The sequence below is a fragment of the Dromiciops gliroides genome, chromosome 3 (assembly GCF_019393635.1).
Source record: "Dromiciops gliroides isolate mDroGli1 chromosome 3, mDroGli1.pri, whole genome shotgun sequence".
Lineage (NCBI taxonomy): Eukaryota > Metazoa > Chordata > Mammalia > Microbiotheria > Microbiotheriidae > Dromiciops > Dromiciops gliroides.
The window spans coordinates 644,951,405-644,966,961 of record NC_057863.1 but is presented as its reverse complement, the minus strand read 5'-3'; positions in this window follow the sequence as shown (position 1 = coordinate 644,966,961).

The following is a 15,557-nucleotide window of genomic DNA, read 5'->3' as shown; positions in this document are numbered from 1 at the left end:
GTGGGTAAAGCACTGGCCCTAGATTCAGAAAGACCTGAGTTCAAATGTGGCCTCAGACACTTGACACTTACTAGCTGTGTGACCCTGTGCAAGTCACTTAACCCTCAATGCCCCGAAAAAAAAAAAGTCACAGTATTGTAATTTAGAGCTGGAAATGACTTTTCCAATTTGGCCATTTTAAAGATATTGGTCTGAAGCCTTTTGAGGTGAGTGACTTTTCTAAAGCCACATAGGTAGTAACTAGCCAATCTAGGTTCTCTAACTTAAAATCTAGTCGTCTTTTTTCTCTTTTTAAAATGTAAAGAGAATTTTACTTTTTCCAATTCCATATAAAGACAATTTTCAACATTCATTTTTTGGGGGCAGGGCAATAAGGGTTAAGTGACTTGCCCAGGGTCACATAGCTACTGCCAAGTGTCTGAGGCCGGATTTGAACTCGTCTTCCTGAATCCAGGGCCGGTGCTTTATCCACTGTACCACCTAGATGCCCCACAACATTTATTTTTGTTTTGTTTTGTTTTGTTTTTTAGTGAGGCAATTGGGGTTAAGTGACTTGCCCAGGGTCACACAGCTAGTAAGTATTAAGTGTCTGAGGCCGGATTTGAACTCAGGTCCTCCTGACTCCAGGGCCGGTGCTCTATCCACTATGCCACCTAGCTGCCCCAACATTTATTTTTTAAATAAGATTTTCAGTTCCAAGTTCTTTCCCTTCCCTTTCTCCTCCCCAAGACCGCAAGCAATTCGATATAGATTATGCTTGTGCAATCATGTTAAACATATTTCCACATTAGTCATGTTATAAAAGAAAAACAGAACAAAAGGAAAAAAAACCATGTAAAAAAAACAGTGAAAATAGAATGTTTCAGTCTACATTCAGACTCCATCAGTTCTTTCTCTGGAGATGCATAGCATTTTCCATCATGAGTCTTGGATCATTGTATTCCTGAGAAGAGCCAAGTCTATCACAGCTGATCATCACACAATGTTGCTGTTACTGTGTAAAATGTTTTCCTGGTTCTGCTCACTTCACTCATCATCAGCTTGTGTAAGTCTTTCCAGCTTTTTCTGAAATCTGCCTGCTCATCATTTCATACAGCACAAAGATATTCAATTACATTCATAGACCACAACTTGTTCAGCCATTCCCCAATTGATGGGTATCCCTTCAATTTCCAATTCTTTGTCATCACAAAAAGAGCAGCTATAAACACTTGCATACATGATGATGGGGGGGTGGTTGGTTTTTTTTTGGTGAGGCAATTGGGGTTAAGTGACTTGCCCAGGGTCACACAGCTAGTAAGTGTTAAGTGTCTGAGGCCGGATATGAACTCAGGTCCTCCTGAATCCAGGGCCGGTGCTTTATCTACTGCGCCACCTAGCTGCCCCTACTAAGAGATTTAGAGATTTGTATCCTGATCTTCCTGACCTTTGTAATTAGTGTGATTTCCTTTATTCTGATGTAATAATGATAACAAAACTTACAGCAAATATTTCTATATCTCTTTATGGTTGGCAAAGTACTTTTCATCCGTTAGCTCATTTGATCCTGTAAGGTAGGTGCTATTGTTACCCTCATTTTACAGGTGAGGAAACTGAGGCTAAGCGATTTGCCTATGATCCCACAGTTAGTCTAAGGAGTTTCACCTTCATTTCTTTTCTTTTTCTATTTCTTTTTCTTTTCCTTTTTTTTTTTTTTTGCAGGGCAATGAGGGTTAAGTGACTTGCCCAGGGTCACACAGTTTCAAGTGTCCGAGGCCAGATTTGAACTCAGGTCCTCCTGAATCCAGAACTGGCGCTCTATCCACTGCAGCGCCACCTAGCTGCCCCTGTCTAAGGAGTTTCAGAGGCCGGATCTGAAATCCAAGTCTAACCCCTGTACTTCCTAGCCATAATGTCTTCAAGGTGGATGGTCAGCAGTAAATATAGTGGCTAGAATGTTGGCCTAGTCAAAAAGACAGCTAGGTGGCACTGCAGTGGATAGAGCACCGGCCCTGGAGTCAGGAGTACCTGAGTTCAAATCCGGCCTCAGACACTTAACACTTACTAGCTGTGTGACCCTGGGCAAGTCGCTGAACCCCAATTGCCCCCCCCAAAAAAGACATACGTTCAAATCTTCCCTCCTTACACATTCTAGCTGTGTGACTCGGCACAAATTCCTTAACCTCTCAGCATCCCAGGCAACTCTCCTGACAAAAAGTTGCAGAATACTTGCTAATCTCGAGTGGCGATCCCACATGGGAGATGCCTGGTAGCAGTGGGGCAATGATGCCTCCTGCAGCCAAGTTCTGGCCTTCCTTGGCAGAGATAGGCCTTGTGTCTACAGGCTCCACTGGCTTTTTCACAAAATCCTGGCTCAGGCTGTGCTTCTCCCCTCCTTGAGTTAAGTAAGTGGTGGGTGGTGCCTGTCAGCTTTTCCAAGTGACCTTCACTCTGTATTTCTCCTTTAGCATGTGTCTAATTGGTACAGGTCCAAGCCTGGGGTGGGGTGGGGGTCCTCCCCATGAGAGGCACCCATTGGCCATCACAGAAGGCGGTTCTAGGGTCTCAGAGTCAGGTAGAAGTCACTTTGACTTGGAAGGGCAAGGTGGGGAGAGGCTGCCTGCCCATCCCTCTGGAGTTTGAGCTATGGTGCCAGGGACTTGTTGGCATTGTTCTCTCCAGACTACTTGAGGCCCTCCCCAAGGGAGCCCTTCTCTTGGGCAGCTGTCCTGAATAAAGCCTGTTGAGTTGAACCTAAGAGGGTCATAGACTCTTAAGGCAGTGGTTTTTAATGTGGGGCCAGGGCCACTGGGAGGGCCATGGCTTGACCCCAAGGAGAGTGTGGTTGACCAATCAGAGGCTGAGAAGATGGGTCACATCCCACTCTCCCTTCCCATTGCCAGCAAGCTTGTCTCCAACACAACCACCCCCACCTTTATTCCCCCCTCCCCTCAATTCTCCCTCTCCCAATATGAGCCTGGCCCCTCAGGGCAGTTATAACCCGACCACTTCTGGGTACCTATAGCAGCACCCGTGCAGATACCATGGGGGAATTCTACCCACCCCACTCGCCCACCTCGGCATGCCCACCTCTCTCTCTCTCTCTCTCTCTCTCTCTCTCTCTCTCTCTCTCTCTCTGGGCAATGAGGGTTAAGTTATTTGCCCAAGGTCACACAACTAGTAAGTGTCAAGTGTCTGAGGCTGGATTTGAACTCAGGACCTCCTGAATCCAGGGCCAATGCTTTATCCACTGTGCCACCTAGCTGGCCATCCACCCCTCAGTCTTGACCTTGTGGCTATGGCAGTAGCCTTTGGGAGGGTGGGCTCTGTGCTCTGGGGCAGTGACTGGTAAGTCTTCTACACTCCCCCATTTTTAGTTTTGAGTGGCACAGAATGAGCAGACAAGGATGGCATGGGGAAGAGAGTGCTGGATTTAGCCCAGGGTTCAAATCCTGCCTCAAACACTAGCTATGTGATCTAGGCAAGGCACCAACCCTTCTGTGTGATCCTTTAATGCCATTTAGAGCAACGAATGTGAGAATATGACTCCAAGGTCTTTTTTATTTTTATTTATTTATTTTTTTGGGCGGGGCAATGAGGGTTAAGTGACTTGCCCAGGGTCACACAGCTAGTAAGTGTCAAGTGTCTGAGGCCAGATTTAAACTCAGGTCCTCCTGAATCCAGGGCCAGTGCTCTATCCACTTTGTCACCTAGCTGCCCCAACTCTAAGGTCTTCTAGTGGCTCCCTATTGCCTCCACACTAAAATCCAAACCCTGCCACGAAGAATGATTTCATATTAAGCCCCACCATCAATTCACTTTCCAATCCCCTCTAGCTGGCCTGCTGAGTCAGTCCCCAAGAAGGCATCTAGACACCTTTCCCCCTTAGGATTCTTGGGGTACCCCTGGGTTTTCCCTAATGCTGTGGTCTCGGGCCCCCATTCCAGTGTGGCTCTCCCTAATATCACTCTCCAGTTATCGCTTCAATGTCATCGATTGGCTCAGCCATTAGAAACTCGGTATCATTTTGAATCACAGCAATTAGCTTCTTTGAAGGGAAATTACTGAGAATATAAAGCAAGAACAGAAGTAAACCCCGCCCCCGAATTGGGGCACACTCTTCTTTTTAGCCACTACCTCAGTACTTGGAGAGAATGGACTCAGAGGTAAAGAGATTTCCACCAGGCAAAGTAAGGCAACAAGCATTTATTAAGCACTTTCTGTTTGCTGGGCATGGTGTTTAGTTCTTGGGGTTACAAATACAAGCAAAAGAAAGCTGTTTCCTGCCCTCAGAGAGCCTATACTCTAGTGGGGGAAGACAACACATAAAGGGAGTTGAAAGAGAGAGTTGGGGATGCTGGAGGTGGGGGCTGGGGGTGGTACCTACTCTGGGGCAGAACTGAGAGGGGAATGGACAAAGGACAGCTTTTGACTCTCTCCCAAGCGGAGGCCCTGGGAAGGTCTCACCAATAGGAGAAGTGGGCCAACTCGACAGAGCAATGTTCTAGCATGATAAGGCCCTGCATGCTTAAGGAAGTTTCAGGGAGAGATAAAGCCTGAACAATCAGAATCAGAGCCAGAAGGGGTATGAAGAAAAGTGGGCCTGGACCCCTCCCCAAAGCAGAGGCCCCGTACTCCACCAGGGTCATTTCTGATGCAGCATGGCCGCTGGCCAGACGCTTCTTGAGTCGCTTCGTTGGTGCCTTGGGTGCTGATGGATTGGCTCCTAGAGGTCTCTTTTGGGGGGCCAGCATGGCATCTCACCCAACTTAGCTGCCAGCAAACTCTGGCATAGACTTTGAGCTTTTGAGAGCTCTCTCACCAGGTTCATTCCAAAGGAAAGAAGACACAGTTAGGAGAGGTCCGGGCTAGCCTCGGAGGCCATGCTCCCACTGGCTTCCTGGTAGCCCTGGGGGAGACAAGGCCTGAGGTCCCAGCACCACACAGTAGGCAGACAGGAAAGAGGGAGGACCCTTCCCACCTTTCCTCTCACTCCTGACTCTCCTTCTCCATGGTGCAACAACATAGGCCCACCTGAAGTTCCTCAACTGTGACACTAATCTCTAGTCCCTGCACCTTTGCACTGGCTGTTCTCCACTCTCTGGCTGCTCCATCTCCTTACCTCTACCTCTCAATTTGCCTTCAAGGCTCAGCTCCAAACCCATGCGCCCCTGACGGCCTTTTCTAGTCCCTCCCGAAGGAATGCCTTCTGCATATATCTTGTCTCTACCTAGCTGTTTCCATGTCGTCTCCCCCACCCACTGGAATGCAAGCTCCCTGAACACAGGGACTAGGATTTTGCTTTTCTTTGTATCCCCACTATCTATCTGACACATAGTAGGCAATTAATAGGGGAACAAGGGAAGGGATAGGTTGAGTACCCACTACATGCCAGGCACTGGGCTAAGCACTTTTACTATTCTCATTTTACAGTTGAGGACACTGAGGCACACAGCAGTTAAGTGACCTGCCCAGAGTCACAGCTTGTAAGTATCTGACACTGGATTTGAACTCAGGACTGCATGACTCTGGACCCAGTGCTCTGTCCACCGCATCCCCTAGCTGCCTAATTGACTTCCTTTGACTTCTAGGCCACAAACAACACAATTCTCTTCCCTATCCCATGGGTCCTCCTTTTCCACCAGGCTTATCAAAGTCTTTCTGCCTGACACTCTATGGTTTGGGATCTAATTAAAAAAGAAAAAAAATGAACTGACCTCGCAGTTATCTGCAGATCCTGACATTCCAGGTGAAATTCCCTCCCATAGTGTCATACGCAGTGTTCTCCAGACTCATCAAGTTACCTTGTGGTTTGGACTTCCCCCAGATGGGAAAACATACTCTGGGGCTGCTGCCCAGGTAACCCTTTCACATCAGACCTGTCCCAGTGAAACTTCTCACTGTAATAGCCGGGAGCAGAGTGGAGGTCTTCTGCTCCCCTATGTCGTGGCTTTGGTCCCTCTCCAATCCTCTAGCTGTCTCCTTGGGTGATTCCCTTCTTTGTCCAAGAGGGAGGCAGCTCAGGAATACCCCTTTTCTCTCTAGAAGATCTATAAAAGGCCAGATTTCCAAACACTCAAATTTAGGGTTACTCACAAGGTAATTCCCCCAGAGCTAACACTATCTGAGGAAGTTCCCTTTTCTGACTAGGCATAACCCAGCTTTGGATAGACTTCCTCCACCAACTAGGAGACAGGGGATTAAAAATTATACTGTGGGGGGGAAGCTAGGTGGCGAAGTGGATAAAGCACTGGCCTTGGATTCAGGAGGACCTGAGTTCAAATCCAGCCATAGACACTTGACACTTAACTAGCTGTGTGACCCTGAGCAAGTCACTTAACCCTCATTGCCCTGCAAATAAATAAATAAATGAATGAATGAATGAATAAATAAATAAACAAATGAATGAATGAATAAATAGACAAATAAATGAATGAATAATTAATTAAACAAACAAACAAATAAATGAATGAATAGATAGATAGATAGATAGTTAGATAAATAGATAAATAAATAAATAAATGAAATGCTGTCCATGTGCAAAGAAAGGGATAAATCCCCTCTTCTTGCCAAGGCAGGACATGTCTCTGTTTTTTCCACTCCGCCACTGCCATGGCTGTTGTTGCCTTCTCTTGGACTGGGAACATCCATGCTCAGAAAGGGAGAAAGGGAAAAGGCAGCCAGGGACTCTTCTCCTGGGCCTTGGGGGAGCAAATGGAGGTGCCCAGTGCTCATGCTCCAAGGCCCATAGGAATGCTTCCCAGCACCCCCAGGGGGCTTTTAGCTCTGCTACCTTTCTGTATCTCTCCAGCGAGGGAAGAGCTAAAAAGGAGCCAATCTCAGCTCTTGTTCATGGGCACAAAGAGGGGGCTTCTCCTAACAGTCCTTTTTCCCACAGTCTCAACTTGGTGATTTTTCAAACCTCTTGGAATCTGGGCCCAGAATGATTCAGAGGCTGATAAATAGAGGAGGTTCTATGGTCCTCTGCTGCTAATGAGATATTTCCTAGGGTTTTATTAATCTTTCTGAAACAGAGAGGAGGAAAAAAAAGGGACCCAGGCTATGTTTACAATCTCTCTTCCTCTCATTCTCCCTTCCGGAGTCAGGGTTGAGCAGGCAGGGGGTGGGCCTGAAGGTTCAGGCAACTGCCTGGAGGAGTGGTCATCCTAGGCTACGGAGACTGGAGTGGCCGAGGGACCAATCTGGGCTTCAGGGAGAACACTGTCTCCACCCAGAGTCAGCAAGGACTGCCAGCTATTCAGGAGCCTGTTTGCCACTGGACTGGGGATACTGGGTTGGCTGCTCCCTGTATTTTGCCGTCGGACCCTTCCCTTATTCCTTGACGAGTCACTGGGTGCATGTGCTTGGGACCTTCTCCCATCCACTGGGAGGGAAGAAGACATGATGGGACAGAAACAGTGGATAGGCTCCCAGGAGCATAGATTTTAAGCTGGGAGACTCCTTATAGCTTGTCTAGTCCACCCCCCCCCACCCCGCCTTGCATTTTACAAATGAGGAAACTGAGTCGTGGAGGTATGAGGTGACTTGATGAAGGCTGCAAGGGTAGTAAAATCACAGCACCAGGACTGAACCCACACAACCAACCCATGTTAGATAAGTATCTCACTGCCTAGGGAAAGGCCCTTGTAAATAAGGGAATGACGGTTATCACATCCCGAGTGTGTGGATCCACAGGTAGTCAGGGGAGATACTGAGAGAAGGAGCCATTTGGGGGGGTGGGGGAGGATTTAGAATACAATATAATCTGTATTTTATAATTCACATCTTAATATTTTCAGATTGGGACCTTGAAAAACATGAGGTTAATTTTTGCTCTAAGAGTCGCTAATGGGCCAGAGTAGTTTGCAGGATTTGACCACCCTCTTATGGCCAAAGTGAATATTGCAGCTGGTTGAAGGGAGAATCCAGGCAGGGGAGGATGGACTGTGTCTGGTTTCAGATCATAGATAAGCCTTCTTCATCTGCTTAGTTTTTCTTGCGTGTATTGTCAGGCTGGACTCTTCTGAGTAATTGTGAATCACATTTAGGAGACTCTACGGTGTTCTGGGAGCACATGGAGAAGAGCCTTGAGACCAAAAGAATTGAGCGTGTTACCTTGGGCAGGAGAAGACTCAGGGGGCAGGGAGACGTTTGGCTGGTGGCTTGCAGGAGTAAACGGGTTATCTTGCAGGACTGGGTTATCCCAATCCTTTCCAGATTTTGCTGGTTGGCTCCAGATTTAGGCACTATTGGACTGTTTATTAGGTATATGAGCTTCATAATCCTGATATAAATGACTAGATGAATCGCAATATTGATAGGCTTAGGGTGCCAATGTGACTGGATGGCTTTGCGTCTTTTAAACGATGGGTTTGGGTGAAATATTATGAATAGGCTAAGTTAAAGCTAGTTCTCATCCTGGATTTTTATCCTTATTGTACTTTTTTCTTTTCTGTACAAGGATGATATGCAGATTCGTGAAGTGTTCTATATATGTTTTGCATTCTCACACTTAAAAATACATAGTTCTGGGGCAGCTAGGTGGCTCAGTGGATAGAGCGCCGACCCTGGAGTCAGGAGGACCTGAGTTCAAATCCAGCCTCAGACACTTAACACTTACTAGCTGTGTGATCCTAGGCAAGTCACTTAACCCCAATTGCCTCACCAAAAATCAAAATCAAAAACAAAAACAAAACAAAACAAAACAAAAATATAAATATAGTTTTGGGGGCAGCTAGGTGGCACAGTGGATAAAGCACCGGCCCTAGATTCAGGAGGACCTGAGTTCAAATTTGACCTCAGACACTTGACACTTACTAGCTGTGTGACCCTGGGCAAGTCACTTAACCCTCATTGCCCTGCAAAATATATACTTCTTTCATAGCAGGAACTTGATAAATGTATATTGATGGACTGATTTAGAGGCAGCAGGAAGCTAATGTTAGTGCCTCCCCTCTCTTGATCATCTCCCATTTAGCCTGTCTAAATGTTTGTACAAAGTTGCTATTTGCATGTTATTTCCTTCATTAGACTGTGAGCTCCTCAAGGAAAGGGATTGTCTTTTGCCTTTCTCAGTATCTGATCCCTAGCAAACAGTAGGCGTTTAATAAATACTTCTTGCCTTGCTGTCTGTCTTCATGTATCCAAAGGACCGTCCTGTGGAAGAGGAATCCCTTGTTCTGTTGGGCTCCATGAGACAGAACTGGAGACAACGGGTGGAAGTTGCAAAGATGTCGACTTAAGTTTGATGTCAGAAAAGTTCTTCTAGCAACCAGAGCTGTCCATCAATGGAAGAGGCTGCCACAAGAGTCCGTGGCTTCCCCCTCATTGGAAAGGTTCGAGCACAGACTAGAAGACCACTTGTTGTGTAGATATGCTATTACCAGAGATTCCTTTGGAGTAGGGGTTTTATTGATTTAGGTTATTTGATCTTGACTGGGCTTTTTATTGTAAGAAGGAAGAGGAGGAGGAGGAAGATAGTAATGATAAATAGCATTTAGATGTTAGGGCCCCTAGGTGATGCAATGGATAGAGTGCTGGGCCTAGAGTCAGGAAGACTCATTCTCCTGAGTTCAAATCTGGCCTCAGGCATTTATTAGCTATGTGACCCTGAGCAAGTCACTTAACCTTATTTGCCTTACTTTCCTCATCTAAAAATGAGCTGAAAAAGGAAATGGCAAACCACTGCAGTATCTTTGCCAAGAAAATCCCCAATGGGGTCATGGAGAGTTGGACATGACTAGACAATAATAAAAAAGTCCCCGGGGGCAGCTAGGTGGTGCAGTGGATAGAGCACCGGCCCTGGAGTCAGGAGTACCTGAGTTCAAATCCAGCCTCAGACACTTAACACTTACTAGCTGTGGGACCCTGGGCAAGTCATTTAACCCCGATTGCCTCACACACTCACACACACACACACACACACACACACACACACACACACAAAGTGCCTGAAGGTTTACAAAGCACTTTACAAATATTACCTTATTTAATCCTCATAGCCCTTGGAAGTAGGTGCCATCATTTTCCTCATTTTACAGATAAGGAAATTGGGACAGAGAGAGGTTAAGTGGCTTGTCCAGGGTCACACAGCTAGTAAGTGTCAAGTGTCTGAGGCCAGATTTGAACTCAGGTTCTCCTGATTCCAAGGCTGGTACTTTATCCACTGTGCCACCTAATGGATCATTCAACCTGGATGCCCGCTGGTACCTCAGACTCATTATGTTCAAGACAGGATTTGTTCTATTTCTCCCTCAAACCCACCACCCTTCCCAACTCCTCTAATCCTTCGGGGTGTGTCACCCAATCACCAAGGGAGTGTGCTCCCAATCACCAAAGTTTGCACTGTGGGGATCATCCCTGACCCCCTCACTCTTCCTTACCCAAACACATGCGACCCCTTGTCAAATCTTTCCATCTTTGAAAAACAAAACCAGAAGCATCTCTCCCATCTCTTCTCTTGATTCATACAGACACCACTTCTCACTTGGACTAGTTATGGTCATCGGTCCCCCTGTGTCTCTTCTTTTTAATTTGTCCTCCACACGAGTGCCCAAGTGATTTTCCTGAAGCCCAGGGCTGACCATGTCACCCCTATTCAGCAAAATCCAGAGTCTCTTCTAACTCTGAGGTTCTGTGTTTGGATTTGAAGCTCTTCACGACCTTCTACCGACACACTAGTCCCCTCAACACAGTCTACAGCCCAAACTTGTCTTAGGGTTTCTCAGACAGGACCTTTCATCTTCCATCCCCAGGTTTTTGCACTGGTTTTTCCCCCAGGCCTGGAGTTCATGTTTCCCAACCTTTGCTGAGTCTCATCTCAAACATCACCTTCAGCAGAAGATTTTTCCTGATCCTTTTCTATCCTATGCCCCACCTCAAACACTCACCTGCTGCTACTGCCTTCCCCGACTGAGTTCCCTAGTACCTCTGGAAGCAGGGAGGTCCTAAGGTATTGAGGAGGGGGTTAAGCTTATAAGGGTGTTTGGTGAGAAGGAGGAATAAAGGAATGGGCTGATGAGTAGTGCAGGAGCCCCGGGCAGAAGTTCTGGAGGGTAAAAAGGGCATGGCCCCTGACAAAGAACGACCCCCAAAGTTGTGATATTTCTCTCAAATTGAGGCTACAAGGGGAATTCTCTCCATCAAACCCTTCTATAAGTAGTGTTAATGGAGAACTGGGGGGCAGCTAGGTGGTGCAGTGGATAAAGCCCCATCCTTGGATTCAGGAGGACCTGAGTTCAAATCCGGCCTCAGACACTTGACACTTCCTAGCTGTGTGACCCTGGGCAAGTCACTTAACTGTCATTGCCCCGCAAAAACAAAACAAAACAAAACACAGTTGCAGGGGACCCACCCAGAGATCTGTGATGACAGAGAAAGGAGTGTGCGGGTCATCAAGAGCAGGGAATCTAGGGGCAGCTAGGTGGTACAGTGGATAGAGTACCGGCCCTGGATTCGGGAGGAGCTGAGTTCAAATCTGGCCTCACTTTACACACTTACTAGCTGTAAGTCATTTAACCCCAATTGCCTCACAAAAAAAAAAAAAAGAGCAGGGAATCTGCTTCTGTCTCAAGTCCAGTCCTAGTGAAGCAAAGAAAAGGTGTCTGGGTTGGCAGTTGAGTCAGAATGGGGAGCCCCCTGCCTGTGGACCTTGACGTGTAAGGATGACCCTGAACTTGGAGGGGTGTGTGTGTGTGTGTGTGTGTGTGTGTGTGTGTGTGTGTAGGTGGGAGGGGGTAAGAATGGCTCTCTAAGCTTGGGGAGGAAGGGTGCCCTTCCTGACCTACTCCTACCCCCAAGGCAACCCTGCATCTGAGATGGGGGTTGTGTCCTGTTGGTCTTCCTTCTTTCCTCTGGTTCAGAGCCTTGTGAGGTCTTGAAAAGTCCAAGAACTGGGGGCAGCTAGGTGGCTCAGTGGATTAAGCACCAGCCCTGGATTCAGGAGGACCTGAGTTCAAATCCAGCCTCAGACACTTGACACTTAACTAGCTGTGTGACCCTGGGCAAGTCACTTAACCCTCATTGCCCTGCAAAAAAACAAACAAACAAACAAAAAAAACCCAGAAAAGTCCAAGAACTGGAGTCCACCCTAGGATTTGCCAGCAGCCAAGCCCAGTGAAAGGTGCAGCCCTGAGCTGTGACCTGCTGAACCTGGCCCAAGCAAAGCAGGGCTGTCCTTCCTTGCCCCCTCCCCAGGCCCCAGGCTGCCCAGAACCCATCCAGGATGCTTGCCTGCTCACACAGCTTGGAGGAGATGGGAGTCACCAACTCACGGGGAGATGGAGGACCATCGGGCCTGACCACCTGCCCTTTGGAGGCCTCCTAAGTTCTTCCAGCCCTGCCACTGAACACTTTTCAGGCCCTGGCGCTGTTATCTGATCTACCAGCTCTTGGGTCTTGCCATCTGCTCTGGTGCCGAACCGTCTTTTATGTGCTGTCTCCCCCAAGTGAGGCCTGAGCACCTCTGGGGAGGTCTGTCTTCTTGTTGCTTCTCTCTGGATCCCCAGGGCTGAGTGCAGTGCTCAGAACACAGGAAGTGTTTACGAAATGCTTTTTCATGGACTCATCACTTGTCTTTGTACCGACCACTCCTCGGCCTGGAAGGCTCTCTCTCCTCCCCTTCACCTTCGAGGTTTGCTCAAAGACCCCTCAGAGGCGAAGCCTCCTGGACATTCCTCCTCAAATGGTCCTGTCTTCATTTGTCTTTAGCTTGGGACCAGGCCTGACTCAGGCCAGTCAGTAACTCAGGCTCTGGTTTGGAATGGAAAAAAAAGGCACTTGGAGACCCTCTCATAAGTAGTTTAAAGAAAGTTTATTTAGCAATAGCGTGACAAGGCTGGGAAGTTAAGGACCTTTCATCAGGGTCCAGCTCCCCAGCCTCAGAATCGGCCAGGCTTAGGATCTTGCCAGAGCATCTGCTCATGTGCTGGGATTTTATACATGGATGACCCTGAAGACACGGGGATGGTTTGAGCCTCATTAAGTGTCCAGGATGATCTGATTCCCACTAGGGAAGACTAGCCTAGCCTGGGTGGAAGAGAGATTGTTCTTCCCCTCTTTATGGGCACTTCCCAGCAGAATGGAAGTGCTCATAGGGGCTGGCACTACCACTCCTTTTCTGTAATCCTCAGCAAATGAAATGTTCATCAAACTGAACTGAGACAGAGACAGAAACAGAATAAACTCTGAACTCCTGAGCCTCGGCATTCAAAGCCCTGAATAGTCATGCATCTTTCCCGCTGACAACTTTGCTGAACCTTCAGTGCCAGGAGGTGGAGGTGGGAAAGGTGCAGATCAAGGCTTACTCAGCTGTTTCATTCCCTACAAACAAAAGCAGAAGCAGGAAGTTGTCACCAAATGGAAGTATGACTCCAGGGTCTCCCCAGGAGAAGCAAAGGAAGGGGCAAAGGCAGTGACGGTCCCCTAGGATTGAAGTAGTGATGGTTGGTATTTTTAAAGAGACCACTATGAACATAATAGCAACTGGTGCATCAGCCCTGGGGGCTGAGAATGGAGAGAGAGAGAGAAATTCCATGAAGAGCCTGAGAGGACCCTTCAAATGAAAGAAACAAGCAATTGGAAACTTGGTGACTTCAATGGGAAAAGAGAATGCTGAGAAATATATGCTTCAGGGAAAAAGAGTGAGAGAGGCCAGAAATATGTAGACTGCACAGAAGCTTTTCTATCGTGAGTATTTTATTCGGGACAAAAATTGACAGGTGCTGGACATGATAATTACTAAATAACCTCCTGAAAACCAAAATGGATTATAGGCCAAAAGACAGGCAAAAGGGGCAGCTAGGTGGCGTAGCAGATAGAGCACTGGCCCTGGATTCAGGAGAACCTGAGTTCAAATCCGGCCTTAGACACTTTACACACTTACTAAGCTGTGTGACCCTGGGAAAGTCACTTAACCCCAATTGCCTCTCAAAAAAAAAAAAAGAAAAGAAAAAAGAAAAGACAGGCAAAAATTTGGTATTAATTTGGGAATCGTCCCTGAATCAGCTGTCTGGCCACTGACTTGTCAGAGGAAAGATCAGAAAGAATAAAAAGGGGGAAAGCTAGATGGCGCAGTGGATAGAGCATCGGCCCTGGAGTCAGGAGTACCTGAGTTCAAATCTGGCCTCAGACAGTTAACACTTACTGGCTGTGTGACCCTAGGCAAGTCATTTAACCCCAATTACCTCACAAAATAAAAATAAATATATAAATAAAAATTTTAAAAAACAAAAAAAAGGAAACTTTAAAAAGAAACTATGAAAAAAAGAAAGAATAAAAAGCAAAAAGAAAATAATGAGATACTCAGAGAAGAAAAAAAAAATTACCCCTCAACTCAAAAGTCTTATTTTGCTACCCATTTCTTACTGAATAGCATGTTTTAAAAGCAGGATTTTATAAATCCAGAAGAGTATTATTTTCATTTATTTTAAATGTATTTGATGCCAATTGTTTTCTGTGTATATGTTAAGTTCAAATTTTATATATATAAATATATAACATATATATATATGTGTGTGTGTGTGTGTGTAATTTATTTACCAGTAAATACCAGGAAATAAAGACTACATAAAATAAAGGTAGAATTTTATCATGAAAAAGAAAGAAAAAAAGAAAAAGAAGGAAAGACAGAGAGACAAACAGAAAAAAAGAAAGAAAGCAGGCAGGCAGAATTTTATGTCATCTTTTTGGGGGGGCAATGGGGGTTAAGTGACTTGCCCAAGGTCACACAGCTAGTAAGTGTCAAGTGTCTGAGGCCAGATTTGAGCTCAGGTCCTCCTGAATCCAGGGCCAACCAGCTGCCCCCAGCACCTAGTTGCCCCAAAAAGCAGAATTTTAAAAGGCCCATTGATCTGCTTTTTTGTTTTTGCTTCTGGACTAAGCAAGTCATAGAGTCACTAGACAAGGCTCAGGCACTTAACTAGCTCCTTAACCTGGGACAAGTCACTTAGTGAATCAATTAGTTGTTCAGAAACCAGAATGAGTCGCTGAGGCTCAGCAGCTTCCTATACCCCAATCCCACACCAGAGAAGGCAGGAGAGAAGAAAGGGAGAAGGGACCAGCCACAGGAAAGGTCCTGTCCACAGCCTCGCCCCAAGGGCAGTGTGGTCTGGGAGCTCTGCCCAGCTCTGCCCTTTGTCAGAGGGAGGAAGTGCAGAAATGTCCCCCACATTGCTACCTGCAGGCTACAGAGAAATGGAAAGTGGACATTAGAAATGACACATACACACACTGATTCTAATTAGCTCAGAAAATGCCTTAATCAGCAAACGTCTGACTCATTTGCCAAATGAAGAGTGAGATGGTGGCTGAAGGTCACTTTGGTTTAGAATAGAACTTGTAAAATTTCACAAAGAGGGGCAGCTAGGTGGCTCAGTGGATAGAGCACCGGCCCTGGAGTCAGGAGGACCTGAGTTCAAATCTGGCCTCAGACACTTAACACTTACTAGCTGTGTGACCCTGGGGAAGTCACTTAATCCCAATTGCCTCACCAAAAAAAAAAAAATTCACAAAGGATGATGAATGATGGTTCATGTCACAAAGCAAAGCAGGGAAGGACAAAAATTAGTTTAAAGAGAGCT